Source organism: Stenella coeruleoalba (assembly GCF_951394435.1).
Source record: "Stenella coeruleoalba genome assembly, chromosome: 10".
NCBI lineage: Eukaryota > Metazoa > Chordata > Mammalia > Artiodactyla > Delphinidae > Stenella > Stenella coeruleoalba.
In genome coordinates, this window is record NC_137156.1 from 70,573,661 (window position 1) to 70,589,288 (window position 15,628).

Sequence of the window (15,628 nt, forward strand, 5' to 3'; positions counted from 1 at the left end):
TTTTTTTTTTTTTTGCGGTATGCGGGCCTCTCACTGTTGTGGCCTCTCCCGTTGCGGAGCACAGGCTCCGGACGCGCAGGCTCAGCGGCCATGGCTCACGGGCCCAGCTGCTCCACGGCATGTGGGATCTTCCCGGACTGGGGCACGAACCCGTGTCCCCTGCATCAGCAGGCGGACTCTCAACCACTGCACCACCAGGGAAGCCCTAAATATCTTAATTTTTATGCTTCCAGATGGTTTCTATTTGTGTATGTGTATATGCATATACATGTATATATGTAAACTTCCAAAACATTGGCTTATTCTTTCTTGTAACCAGATTTTTAAAAAAATTTATGTGTTGTGGACATCTTTCCACATTAATGAATATATATATTTTTATTCCTTTTCATGACTGCATAATAATCTGCTTCCTAGATGTTTCAATCAAGGAGTTTTGTCTTGGCGAACATTGATGTCATTTAGTGTTTCAGTATTATAAGCAATAATATGATAAACTCTCTTGCAGAGAAATTTTTTCCATTTATTTGATACTTTTATTAGGATGTATTCCTAGAAGTAGAATCAAGGCTTTTGGTATACCTTGCCAGCTTGTCCTCCAGATACCACCCACCTGCTTGTGCTCCCACCTGTGTGGTTGGAGAGGTACTATTACTCCACTTTCTTCCCTAACATTTCAGTATTATTAGTCTTTGGGTCTTGATCAATCTTACAACAGAAAGCAGCATCTCATTTTACTTTATTTTCTGTAACTACTCACTGTTTGGCATGGTGGGTCCTTTCTGGCTCCCTACCTGCCCTACACCAGGGTTTGAGGCAAATTACACAATGTCACAGAGCATGGGTGCAGTGTCACAACATAGAGAAGGCGGCCTGGGTGCTGGTCCCTCATCATCTCATAGAGAGGTGTGCTCAGGCACTTGCTTGGTGTATCTTCCCATTTGTTTATGTTGTTTTCAGCTTCTTCCATCAATGTCTTATGATTTTTCGGAGTACAGAGGAAATACTTTCAGCTTTTCACCACTGAATATCATGTTGCCTGTATGTTTGTTATATATGGCCTTTATTATGCTGAGGTATGTTTCCTCTATACCCACTTTGTTTTTATCATAAATGGATGTTGAGTTTTGCCAGATGCTTTTTCTGCATCTATTGAGATGATCATATGATTTTTATTCTTCAACTTGCTAATATGGTATATCACATTGATTGATTTGTAGATATTGAACCAGGTGGTTCTGACCCCGGCTTCTTTCAAACTACTGCTGCTGTGCTGAGACTCAGAGCATGTGAGATTTTGCATGTGCCCCTTAGAGCAGAGTCTCTGTTTCCTGTAGCCCTCTGACCCTTCTGTACACAAGTCCCACTGGGCTTCAAAGCCAGTAGTTCTGAGGGGTCATCTTCCTGGTGCAGGACTCCTGGCCTGGGGATCCCAACGTGGGGTTCAGACCTCACTCCTTTGGAAGAACCTCTGCAGTTACAATTATCCTCCTGTTTGTGGATAACCTATCTGGGGGCGTGAGTCTGAACTATATACTGTGTCTCTACCACTCCTACCTGTCTCATTGTGGTTCCTTCTTTGTATCTTGAGTTGTGGAAAGTCTTTTCTGCTAGTCTTCAGATCATTGTAGGTAGTTGCTCTGTAAGTGGTTGTAATTTTGGTGTGCCCGTAGGAGGAGGTGAGCTCAGGGTCTTCCTACTCTGCCATCTTGGCTACATACCTCTCCCTCCTTCCCCTCCTTCCTATTTGGTTGGATTTGATGAAGGAAGACTTGATTTCTGGACAGGGCAAGGAGGAGATGAGTGTTGTGAAGCCATGACTTAGCAGAAAAACCATGACTTTCCCCAGTGTCCGCTGTGCCTGGCTGAAAGAGCTTTTGGTTGTAACGCACAGGCTTGATGCTAGAACTAGGGTGTGTGCCTCCAGGCCTGGCACATGTTTCTCTTCATGTGGCAGATGGTAAACATGGGCAGCTCACCACCCCCAAGAAATGGAACAAACTAATGTTATGAGCAAGTTCAAGAGGCTTTTCGTAAATTAAGGAGTGATGTCATGAAGGAGAATTTGGAGTGATGCTGAGAGCAGTTGCCAAACCCTTTCCCCCGATCTGGGTTTGGTGTTGTCCCAGCTGTAGTCTGTCTGGGTCAGGGCACCCATCTAGAGCCCTGCCCCATCCCTGCCAGCATTAGCTGTCACAGCATCCTGCTTATTTCTTTAGACATGTTTTGAAAGTTGTACTTTGTTTATCTCAGTTTTGACTTGCATATTGTCAGTCTCCACCCTAGAACTCCACTGTCACGAGGACGGGGACCTTGACCGTCATGCTTCCTTTTATATCTTCAGTACCCAGGCAGGGCACTTGGGTGTCCGTGAATGAATGAACTGGCCACACTGGTAATGATGCTGTCATGCTCCTGCTTGGGATGAGTGTCTACGCACCAGGACACGGGGCTGGTTAAGGTCTCAGGCATTTCCTGTGTGTTTCTGCCTGCCCTGCCCTCTGCTCCCCACCAAATGATCTATTTCTCCTCTGCCTCACATGTGAAGTTTGTATGTGGTTTATCTTGTTCATGGTTTATATTATGTTGCTTTACAACAAAGCAAAAGAAAAACAATTCCCTTTCGCATCCAAAGGGAAATGTCACTTAAAATCATATTTCCTGTTTTCATTGCCTACTTTTATTCTCCATTTATAAAATTGGTTTTGAAAGATTTCTTGTCACTTAGGTCAAGACCCAGTGGACCAAGCAGCCTGGAGAAGAGGGGCTCATGGCCACAGAGACCCTGTGTGAAATTACAGTGCTGGCCCCTGCTATAAGCCAAGTAACAATTACACCTCATCTGGGAGCCCATGTGGAGATGCTGGGCTCGCCCTGTGGTGCTCTGACTGCCTTGCTCACTGCAACTAGAAGAACAAGGTGTTGTGTGCAGGTAGATGACATGCATGACACTTTGAAGCAAAGTGAATGGGTCAGGGAGAGCTGAACACAGCAGAATCGCATCAGAAATCTTCTGATCTTCCAGATTATTACATGGTTTTTCCAACAAAACAGACCACATAGAAAATAATGCCACTTAATTTATACCCAGGCAAGGTGAAAGAAATCTTAAAAAGTTTGTGGGTGGGCAGAAATTATGGTGAATCACTGAAGTGTCACCATCAATATATCCAAATGACAGAATAAAGCAATAATAATGATGATGATGATGATAATAATAATAATAATAATAATAACCCACTAGCTATAATTGTATAAATTACTGGCAATGAATGAAAGGTTTTCAGAAATGTTTTGAATGTGTATTTAGGATGTTTAACTGGGGATGTGTTGCCAGCATCCGTTGTCTTTTTTTGGTCTTTGCTCAGTTTCCCATATGGAGGTAAGGAGCAGCTGGTCCTGCAACACAGCGAGGTTATGTATGTTTTCTAAATTAGGTTATGAGGGGAAAATGAAAAGGTAGTTAGGAATTCAATGGCGTTTCATTTATACTGCATTCAGGGGAGGGTTGACAGCCCTTTCGAATAATCAGAGTCTTTGTTAAAAATCAGCTGGGATATCCTTGATTGCCTATCCCAAGCTGTACAGGCTGCTTGAACAGACAAATAGAGCTTTGTACAATCGAGGGCAAATGGGGATTTGTGTGTGTGTGTGTGTGTGTGTGTGTGTGTGTGTGTGTGGTTTTTAATTGATTTTTTTATGTGTCAGTTGGGGAGGAAAATCATCCTTGGGAATATACTTAGAAAGCCTCCCTCACTGTGCACCTGGTGATTCCCAAGCATCCATCTCATCAGGTGTTTGATGGTTTTGCAGAGAGGGACTTCTTCAGGGGCCCTAGAAGTCCGTGGTGGCATCAGCAAGTAGATCCCCATCTAGGTCACGGTGCGAAGTTGCTTATCAACATGCCAACACCAGCCGTCTCCTTCCGCCAAGCAGGTGTCTCTGGACTAGGCAAAGGTACTGACAGTGCTTTTACCAAGAGGTGAGCAGACAGGTGCCAGCTGCCGAGGGGCGATGGAAGCAGCTCCAGGCAGGAGCACAAGCAGACTTACAGGGGGCGAAGCCTGTAGGCAGCTGTTTGGCCGGCTACATGGTGGCCTCTGTTATGGGGCTTTTGTAGCCATTCAGCCTATCTTCTTGAGAACTTTCCCTAAAGGGCTCAGTGAACCTCTTCCATTGCTGTGCTTGGAGTCTGTCACTGCAGTCTCGGTGGCCATGGTCTGTGGTCCACGTGGGGAAATCAGACATGGTAGAGATGAATTGACTCTAGGGAAGTGTATTTAGCCTTCTTCTCTTGGCAAAATGAACATAGAGTGGGGTGGGTAGTGGTTCACACTCACAGGAATTGCTTCAGTGGTGATGAGGAAAGTCATAGACAGGTTTTACTTGATCTTCATGGGCTTTGAGAAAAAAATGAACTCACATGTGCAAATATGAAGTGATGTAAAAATATCCAGATTTAAAGCTTGAAAAATTGAGAGGTGTAGCCACCCGAGGCCCCCATTCCCACATAGTGACAGTCCAAGTGAACTGCCCAGTTGGTTGATTTCCATGCTGCTTCCCTGTCATTTATGTTGCCACTCTGTCCCCCCAAAGCACTGAGGTGGCAGTCCTTGGATTAGTTAGGTTAGGGCCACAGCCTCTTTTAGTGAACATAGCAGAGTGTTTTGGTGTATGAGGTCTGAAAGCTCATAGGCAGGATATTCGCAGCATTTACAATTTACTCTGCAGAAAGTAAGCAGTAGTCATTGTCATTGTCACAGTATGGAGGGCTTCTCTTTTGCTAAGCCACTATGATATGCTCTACATCTGTTATCTCATTTAAATGTTACTATCCTGTTTTGGATTAAAAACTTTTTGGCTGGAGGCGAGGACTGTTCACAGGACACAGGATAAGAAAGCATTTTAAGGAGACAAGGATTTCTTTTTCTTTCAAGTTTATGATCCACCCGATGGGACTGTTTCTGAGATTTTTCTTCACCTTTAACATTTTAGAATTTTAGCCTTTGTTTTGGTCTCTTATCCATAAGTCCTATTTGTTTCATTGTGCCTTTTCTCCCAGCTCAAAGAAGACCTGAGCCATGTAAATAATTCCTGATCTGGTATCATTCACAGAATCAAGAAACAGAAATCAGAGTGATCCCCTCTCTCCCTAAATCCACCTCCCCCCAGCACACACTTTCCTATTAGAATGATGACTGGGACAATATCACACATGAAGAAGGGTATGAAAAATGTTCAGAGTGGTTACATTTGAATATGGGGCACTTATCTCTCTGTGCAGGCACCTGATAGAAAAAAATAATTCATCAAACTTTGTTCAAGAAAAAAGAGCATTAAGCCTTCATCAACAACAATATCAAGAGCTCACCATGGCAGGAATGGGACAATAAAGGAGTTATTTTACCAGAATTAACAGGAAGAAATTAGCCCCATGTATCCTTCCTTTTTATCACAGTGTGGTAATTTGCATATTTTGAAATTTCACATTTGCATAGTCAGTGATTTTAAATTAGATTCTCACATTTCCTCTCTGATGTTTGTCATGTGTATAACTTGTCTTAATAACTGAGTTGTTAGCATTTCAGAAACAGTTGTCTAATCATTGGCTCAACCCTGAAAACACAGCGCCCAGTTTACCTTTGCAATTTTTAAACAGCTTTACTGACATATAACTCACATATGATACAGTTAACTCACTTAAAGTGTAGAATTCAATGTTTTTTAGTATATCCACAGAATCTGTACATCCATCACCCCAAGATTTTCATCAACCCAAAGAGAAAACCGTGTACCCGTTATCAGTCCTCTCTGTTCCTCCTTTCTGTTCCTCCTTTCTGTATCTATAGATTTACCTATTCTGGACGTTTCATATAAATGGAGTCATACAGTGTGTGGTCTTTTGTGACTGGTTTCTTTCACTGAGCATGATGTTTTCAAGGTTTACCCATATTGCAACAAGTGTCAACACTTCATTCTTTGTTATGGTCAGATATTATCCCACCATATAGATATACCACATCCATTTATTGTTTATCCATTCGTCAGTTGATAGTCATTTGAGTTGCTTTGACTGTTTTTAGCTATAATGACTAGTACTGCTATGAACATTTGGGTACATGTTTTTACATGGACATATGTTTTCATTTCTTTTGGGTATATATAGGAATGGGTTTGCTGGGTCACATGGTAACTCTGTGTTTAACCTTTTGAAAAACTGTCATACTTTTTCTAAAGTGGCCGTATAATTTTACATTGCTACCAGAAGTGTGTGAGAGTTCTGTCTTCCCCCTATCCTTGCCAACACTTGTTATTTGTCAGTTTGATTATAGCCATCCTGGTGAGTGTAAAGTGGTATCTCATTGTGTTTTTGACTTGCATTTCCCTAATGACTAATAATGTTGAGCATCTTCCATGTGCTTATTGTATATCTTATTTGTGTTTCTTCCTTGGAGAAATTTCTATTCAAATCCTTTGCCCATTCAAAAATTGTGTTATTTGTCTTTTTATGAGTTATTTATGTATTCTAGATACTAGTCCCTTAGAAGATACACAATTTGAACATATTTTTTTCCTAGTCTGTGGGTTGTCTTTTTAACTTTCATGATGATAGTCCTTTGTAGCGCAAAAGTTTTTAACTTTGACAAAGCCTAATTTATTTATTTTTCCTATTTTGTTGCTTATATTTTTGGTATCATATATCTAAGAAACCATTGCCTAATCCAAGGTCTGTCTTTTTTCTTTTCTAAGAGTTTTATAGTTTTAGCTCTTACATTTAGGTCTTTGATCCATTCTGAGTTAACTTTTGGATTTGGTGTGAGGTGGTGGTCCGACTTCATGTTTTCCATGTGGATATCAGTTGTCAGAGCATCATTTGTTGAAGAGTACCCTTGCAATTTAAGGTGAGTTCCTTTCAGCTCTGACATTTAATCGACCCAGTACTATTACCTACAGAGCTGGACCCCTACAGGTGTAATTAAAACAGCGCTGTTGGGCTGACTGACAAGCACGTAGTAAGCACTTTACGTGTTGTCTGATTTTATACTCACAAACCCCTCTGAGATGGGTCGAGTTACTACCAGTTATTAACCCATGTGTCAGGTGAAGCAATTGAGGCCCTATTTATTATTATTATAAGAAAACTATTATACTATATGTTGTAGGTAGTTGAGATTTCAACCCAGGCAGGCTTCTTTCAACCTCTGTGCTGTATTGCCTGTCCTTAGGTTCTTAATAAGATCCCATAAACAGTGGCTGCCCGGGACCAGGAGCTATGCTAAGGTCCGGTCCCTGCCCGGGACCAGGAGCACTTAAGGTGAATGATCTCAGTACTTTTCAGAGCAGAGTTCATCAGAATAGCGCAGGAAGGTTGTTACAAAGAAGATGGCATTTCACACTTCTAAATTTTAAAAACTTATGTATATCTATTATGACAACAAAAGGGGTATAATTTATGCCATGGAAAACTTTAGTGGTACAAGATTCTAACAACAGCATACACCCACCACCTCCATGTTAGCTGTTTTTTCTTTTCAATCTGATTTGCTGGAATAAACTATGGTCCAACAACAACAACAAAAAAAGAAGATGCCATTTCAGTCATCTAAGAGTTTGCAGTTCCTATGAACTCATAGTTGATGTTGCTGCGGCTGGTCAAGGGACCACATTCCAGGCAGAAAGGGATTCGCCTGTTGGTTCTCAAGCTTGGCTACACACTGGAATCACTTGGAGGCTTGAAAAAATACTTATGCCCAACCCCTCCGTCAGGGATTCTCATTGACCTGGTCTGGGGTGTAGCCTTGGCAGGGAGAATTTTCAAAAACTCCCCAGGAGGTTCTAATGTGCAACCAAGTCTGAGCAGTGCCATCTCATCCTGCAGCGAGCTCCAGGGGTAGCCATTTGAGTCTACTTTTAGAGGTGACTTCCAGAGGCTAACTGATTTGTTCAGGGTTACACAGCTACTAAGTGGAAGAGCTGGGATTTCAGTCCAGGCCTATCTGGTTCCAAGTCCAGCTCCTAACCCTTTCATTGCACCCTACAGCGGCTTCCCTTCTGAAAGCAATTTGAAGGGGAGCCTGAATGAAGTGGGTGACGTCCCCTGGTCTCAGCGAGCCTTTGGAGAGGGTCATCCGACACCTGTGCCCCTGGGCTGCTAGGCCCCCCCACCCCCATGCCCTCCCCCTGCAGAGGCTGTGTTGTCTTGTGGTGTGCCTGTGGGACCTGGGTACAGGTATTCACTTCTTGCCACTTTAAGAGGATCTGGATGTGGTGTCCCAGTCTCTCTAAATCAAGCTTGTGTTCTCTCATTTATCAGGTTACTTCATGAAGGAATTGGGCAGGGTGAGCAATGCTTTCAACTAAAGCCTGTTGGGAGTGGGACAAAATGCTCATTTCTTTGAGAATCCCTATGGTTTCAAGGAGGAGAAAATAAAGGTTTGAGAGTAGGGGTGCAATTTATTTGTCTTCTCTTCTTCCCCTAAGCCACCTCCATCCCTATAAGGCCTGCGTGTGGGTATGAGTACTTACCTCATCTGCCCTGTCTGTCCTCAGCCCTGGATGCTTTACCATCCTACGCCCTTTGTGGACTGTGAGCTGTATCCCAAGAAGTGGACAGCCTGGGACCTTGGGTTGGCTCTTGTGGGAACTAGATTTACAGCCTAATTAGGAAATGCCGGCTGCCTCCCTAGAAGGAGTTGAAGGCTACTGGGGGAGACAGATACTGAGTTAGACGTTGGAGGAGTGGGGAAGGCTTGGAGGTGAGAAGTCCAGGCTGCTCAGGTGGTGCCCACCCAGGGAGCTGAGGAGTGATGAGGAAAATACCCCAGGACCTAGGAGATGGCAAAGGGAAGGGGCTCTGGGGAGGAGGAGCAGCACATGTGAACCTGGAGAGGGAGCAGAGCACAGGGCAAGTTGAAGAAGTTGAAAGGAGGGTGGAATGGGGAATGGGGTTGGAGAGAGCAAGACAGAGAGGCACTGGGAGGTCTGTGAGTTGATGGGAACACTTGGGGCCTGCTGCAGTGGGATAAATGAGATCTATTAGTGCGGTTATTTGAATGCCTCCCTTGACCCCCTCCCCCACCCCCACCCCCCACCGGGTCAGTGGCTGCGTCCATCTTGTGCCCTATATCACCCCAGCACCTCACCACCAGGCTTGGGGAGCCAGTAGGTGTTCACTGAAGAGTTGGGGTGTCCTGCTGAGGATGCGGGAAGCTGCGGGAGGGTTTGCATTTCTGTCTCTGCATCACTCATTGGCTGTCTAATTTTCCCTTTGTGGCGAGGGCAACACTGCCATCTTCCCCACTCTTCTCTCTGCTTTTGATTTATGTTCACCTACCGCTCCCCTCAAAAAAGTTTTCTGCCCTTTCAGTAATCAGAAGCGGTGCTGTGAGAGGGCTCCTCCAAATCTCAGTGGGAAGCTTGGCTTCTTTGTCCTCTGTCCGAGACTCTCCTTTGGCTGAGTACGCTTTGGTGGCTGGAGAGAACTAAGCCAAGAGCCCAGCTTTATTTTCACCTACATTTAGCAGATCAGTTCAGATTGTCTGACTTTGGGGAGTCTGACCCACCCCTCTGAGGTGTCACCTCCTTGTGGTAGAAAGGTGATGTGGATCTTCCTGGCATTGCAGTGTTTTCCCAGGGGCCAGGGGGCTATGCTCCAAGGCTTCGTTTGGTCTTCCTGCAGCCCTGGCTTGTCTGAGGGAAGGCAAAGATGCAGATTAGAGAGAACATTTGGGGAAGAAAACTCTGTTGGTAACCTGAGCTCATCAGCCCCAGACTTTCAGTAGGGTGTAGGCTGGTGTCCAGTGTGGGCAGCCTGAGGCCAGCCTCTAATGAAGTGACGTGGGTGGGAAGCCCAAGGATCACACAGACATAGCTGCCAGACAATTTTAATAGTTACATGTATATTTTAATCCTTCATAGAACCGATATAACTGCCCTTTAAAACAAATTTATCTAAGCTATGTGAGTTGATTTAAAGAAATGTAGTCAGGAAAGGTGAGATGAGGAGACTGGTTGGGGCATGGTTTTTGGGGTGGTTGTAGACTCCCTAGGACTCTGTCATTAGGGAAGGGGACAGGTGAGATGTACTGGATGTAAACAAAGCAACCCATGCTGAGCTGGAGTGAAACAATGCATAAGAAATAGAGCAAGACTTACAGCATAGTAGTATCTATATAAATTAAAAGCATGTAAAACAGCATGCATTTTGCATAAACACACACACAGTTCAGGATGTCTATCATATTCATTAGAGTGGGTGTCTGTGGGGGCAGGGGATAAGCATGTGGGTCCGGAATGGAGGGGGAAGTATGAATCAAGAGGGGGCTCTGCATGATGATAATACGCTAGGTGTATGAGTAACTCAACCTTCGGTATAAGCTGTAGGTACACACACACACACATACACACACACACACACACACACACACACACACACAGAGTGAGCTATAGATAAGACATATATCTGTCCACAGGGTGGTAGACTGAGAAGGTGAATAGTATGGTGATATGCTAATGTATGAAGTTTGAGCAATAGTGTAAAGGTAGAATGATAACCTTTATAATGAACATTTCTTACTTTTTTTGTATCTGGCCCCCACCTTGTGATTTACACAGTATTGCATTTCATTTTCTCAACAACCTTATGAAGTAGGTAGTATTTTTACCCTTTTCACAGATGAGTAAACTACAGTGGATCCAGGGTCATGGAGGGAAAGCATGGCAGAGCAGACGCGGACCTAGTCCATCTGACTCCAAAGTCCCTGTCCATCATTTCTGTAGCTGCACAACCCCCTTTAGCTTAAGAATTCCTTTTAAATGGGTGCACCTTTAACAACCTGGCTAATTAATGCCCGCATTGCTTGACTTCTGCTGTCTCTACGTTAGCTGAAACCAGAGTCGTCCCACAGTAGTTGAAGGCCCTGTGGTGAATACTAGGTTAGATCTTTTGGATGGAGGAAGATGTGTTGCTGCAGCCCTTTTGCTACTCCTGGTAACTTGATTTCATGCCTCTGAAGTCCCAAGTCTTATTGTCTTATCTTTTCCCATTTTTGTTTGTCATTCGCAGTATTGCCCCAGTGTCATTCCCTGTACCACCATCCCCTCCCTCTGCCCCATGAGCCAGCCAGGCAAATAATTATATAATATTGGGCTTCTGTATGTGTGTCTTCCAAGTGATTTACCAGGAAGATGCACAACTCAACTGTGGACAGCTGAATCACCTGGAATGCTTTATAGTTTATTTCACTGGCCACATGAGTACATCAAGCCACGAAGCCCTTCCTGGTCATTAAGATGTATAGTCTTGCATCCACAGGGTTTGGGTGCCTTAAGTGAGAGCCTTATCTGACCTGGTGGCTGTTGGCAGGGCTCTGGGAGTGCACCCCGAGGGCAGACAATGCCAGTAAATTGTAATCACAATGGAGCACTAGTGAAGAAGTAAACGGTTCTGAAACTGTGCTATAAATTGTCAACCAGTGATGATTCTGTTTTTTTATGGAGGTTAAATTACAGCAATCACCAGTGCACAATAATGCTGCAGTAAGAAAACATTTGGGAACAATGTTTTTCTTCTAAGGCTTGGGTGATGGGTGTGCAGGAATAAAACATCATAACCTGTTTACTGTGGGCCAGAAAGGAAAATATGAACTATAGCCCACTGCGTGGGAGCACTCTCTTTTTCTTTTATGTATCAGGCAGGCTGTGAGTGTGTTGCCGTTGCCACAGGGAAAGATGATAAACCTGCCTGGAAGACAACTTCCAACTATGTTTTTCTTCTTTCTATATTCTCTCCATCTCCCTTCCTCTCACCACCCGTGTGTGCGTGTGTGTGTGTGTGTGTGTGTGTGTGTGTGTGTGTGTGTGTATGTTTATATCTATTTGGACTAGGATAAAATGAACCAGAGAGCAATGCCATCTCAGTGATGACCAGCTTACAGATGCTGTCTTTCTCAAGTTCCTCAGCAGGCCATCAAAAGGGCTTATATATGATGGGTCACTTGATTCAGTGGTGAAGAAGAGATCCCTGAATCCAGGTTGAAACCCTGACTGCCTCTTGACAGCTGTGTGATCTAGGGAAGGTCATTTCTCTCTCTGAGCATCAGGATCGTCGACTGCAAAATGACAGCAGTGACTTAACCTCACTTGTGGGGGCCTATAAAACATGTGTACCAATTCTGGAGACACAGGAAGTGCCTAATAATTGTTTCTTCTCATTATCATTGTCTAGCAGCAGCAGCAGCAGCGATTAGCAGCATCACCACAGATCTTCAGGCACCCCTTTGTAGTAGCTGTGCTATTTTCACTAACCTTGGCATTATGTTGCAGTCTTCAGAATTTATGCATAAAGGCAACTGTGTTAACTGTGGAAGTTCGATTTGTTATTGCAGAGAGCTTATCGCCCTCCATTATTCCTCATTTCATTTACAATGAATCAAAACCCATTCATTGGCAAGGCTGTTGCAAGATTCTGGCCCTGCCCCCCTCTCCTAGCCCCTTCCTGCTGAGTTCCCATGTGGACCTTCTGCTTGTTTCTTGAACTCGCCAAGCCCAGTACTCTCTGCAGTGCCCTTGCACGCGGGGTTCTCTCTGAGTGGAATCTTTCTTGCCAGATCTGGTTCCTCCTTGTTATTCAGGGTTCAGCTCAGCTTCTCCTTTTCTTAAGGTGGCCTTCCTTGGCGAGCTTGCCTAAGATAGAACCTCCTCGTACCCTACCCAAAACACCACCCTCACTCTCCTCCCCTACCCATTGTCCTCTCATTGCTTGTTTATGCCTCTTCTTATGAAACTCATCAGTATCTGAAATTACTTTTTACTGTATCTGGCTTTTATTTCCTTCCCCACTAGAATTTAAGTCCCAAGAGGAGGACTGTGTAACCTGTTCACCTAGGACAGTGCCTTCTATAGTGCAGATACCCCAAAACTATTCCTTGAATGAGCAACGAGTGTTTTGCTGATGTGCAGGAGATCAGATCAGAATATTTTACCTATGAAAATATTGGAAACTCAGTTTAAATAAATCCTCATTAACAGCCTTTTAAAGTAGGATACCCAGCACTTTTGTTTTGGCAAGTGAATTGTAAGATGCACTCTAGTGGGTAGAATTAAAACTACTAATGACACCACTGGTTCCTGGTAATTACAGGGTGGAAAGTAATATGCGATTTAATCGTCAAACCCTGATTTTCTCATGGCTTTAAAGAGTATAATTTGTGATGACCTGTAAATATTTGTTGAATAATTAATTATGAATTTTACATGCATGTATTTAATGATACTGTAGGGTTATTTTTTGGAGGAAAGATTTCCCCAAGGGTGATGAGTAACAGTGCTTAACTCATTTTGATTGTGACAAAGGACAAAGAAAAGTGACAATATTGCAAGGGAAATGATTTTAGAAAAGTTAGGTTATAGACAAGTAAAATCCTATTGACTTTTAAAAAACACTTAGAAATATTACTTCCACCAATGTTATTCTTTAGATTTGAGCTGATAGTGTACCCCTTCCCAACATTTTATTATGAAAAAGTTCAAATATACAGCAAAATCGAAATAGTTTTACCACGAACATCTGTATGCTCATCACCCATATCTGTCCATTTACCCATCCCTCTGACCATCTATTAAAACGTCTTATTTTTGGTACAGTTCAAAGCAAATTGCAGACTCCTTGGTAGTATTTTTAACAATCCATTTTTCATTGGAAAAGAAACATGTTTTGTAGGTTGATATATAAGTCTAATATATTGCATGCAAAAGTTTGAAGTGGAGTTAGTGAAATCTTCAGCCTAATTAAACAGGACCCAGAGTCTTCCCGGGCTCTCTCCTTAGATTTGAAATGATATGTTATTATCATGTGCACTATCTTAGACAGATACACTGCTGACACATCTTAAACTTTTGAAAGTGTAAAGAAAGACACAGAAATCCCTCCAGGTATTTCAAACAGGAAGAGCTTGAATGGAGAATTTAAGGCTGAGGGAACAAATATCAGAGAAAGCCAACTCTAGTTTTTAGGAAACCAGGAAGTGTGGGGATCCCAGGGGATGTGCCACCTATGATTTCAGCTGCCTGAAGTACTGAGATGGATGATTTGCTGGAACATGCTGGAAGCTGCTGGCAAAGCCTCCTGCTGCCCTCAGCTGAAGCCCTAATACCTGTGGCTCATTGCTTTAGAGTCAATAAGACTGCTCTGCTTCTCCTGCTCTCACGTTTCCCAGCAGGCCTCTCATTGGCTGAATCTAACCTGGACCCTTCCTGGAGGATTCTGGGAAATGTAGTTCCTGGGCTACAAGTCTCCGCTCTACAGGACCAAGGGCGTTACCAACAATAAGCACAAGGGTATTTACCAGTAGGAAACTTTATATATATAATTCTATATCTAGCATGTTGAGAAAAGTAGTTAGCCACTTCCATAGTTTTTCATGGAATATATACAGTATTCTAGTGTCATTTGGTGATACAAATGATAGTATTTTGCTATTGCAAATGTTCAGAATTATAATCCATGACTTGTATCCTGTCCTATTAAACTTTAATAAATTCACACTGACCAAAGAAATGTGTTTGGGTAGATGGACGCATGACTGGAGGAAAAAGAGCTTATATAATGATGCATCCCCAAAGTATATGTTTTCAAATGATCTCTTAAGGGGCCAGGGGTGGGAATCTTTCCAAAGTGCAAAGGAGAACAGGGAAATGATGGACTGACACAACGTGGAGTTGTGTTTACTGGGAAGGACTGTCTGGCCTGGAGCCCTGTGGAATCATTTATGGCCCTGCTTCTGCCCCCAGTGCTCTCCAGAATTCCATGTTAGAACTGCATAATCAGGTTAATACACATTTTGGACAGATTTGAGCTCAAAGGACACCTGACCCTTCTGGCATGGATGTCTGCTGTGTTCTGCCTTCCAAATATCCAACCCCCTGGCTCGGGCAGCTGCACCCTGACCGTCTTTCCTCATTCTAGACAATGGTGGGGGTGGGGTGATGGGTGACACATGGCCTAGGCCTGGGCAGTCTGTGTATTTCTTTCTTGGACAGTCATTTATCTCAGGATGGGTGCTTGACTTGGGTCAGCCCGAAGAAACCCCACTAGGGACTTTTTTTTGGAAAGATGCGGACAGAGATGCTCTCTTTTCACTAGTTTGGCTCAGCTGCTGGGATATACTGTAGAGGTGCCACAGCTATGTTCGCTTAGCCCTATAAGGGGAGCGCTTGCTGAGAACAAAGCCCAGCAGTGATACAGGCTGTGTGTGCAGGCTCACACATGCAGGCATGGAGCTGTATGGTGATAGGGTTTATACTCTGAATCCAGCTGTGGCTACAGCTGGCATTAGGCTGGGCATTTTACTTTTACGAGCCAATTAGTTCCCCCCCACACTTTTTTTTTTTTCAGCTGAGTCAGTTTGATAATATCTGTCACTTGCAACTAAATGCGTCTTACACACCACTCATTTAAAAAACGCCAAACCTGAGTCCATTCTATAATTTTACCATAGGGCACCTCTTTTGGACTTAGATGTTTCTGCATTGAGACACTGCCACCCCACCTCCATTTTTGGTGTCCACCTGGGCTGTAACCCCCGAAAAGCAGACTTGGCACCCTTTTCTTCAGTACCTTACAGAACTG

The 15,628-nt window shown here is 43.6% G+C and overlaps 1 protein-coding gene across 1 annotated transcript in view; it reads left to right on the plus strand.

The window, feature by feature from the left end:
• The window catches only part of CACNA2D3 (calcium voltage-gated channel auxiliary subunit alpha2delta 3), a 787,629-nt gene that overhangs the window by 164,751 nt on the left and 607,250 nt on the right, over positions 1-15,628 (plus strand). The gene's annotated exons all lie outside the window — the stretch shown is intronic.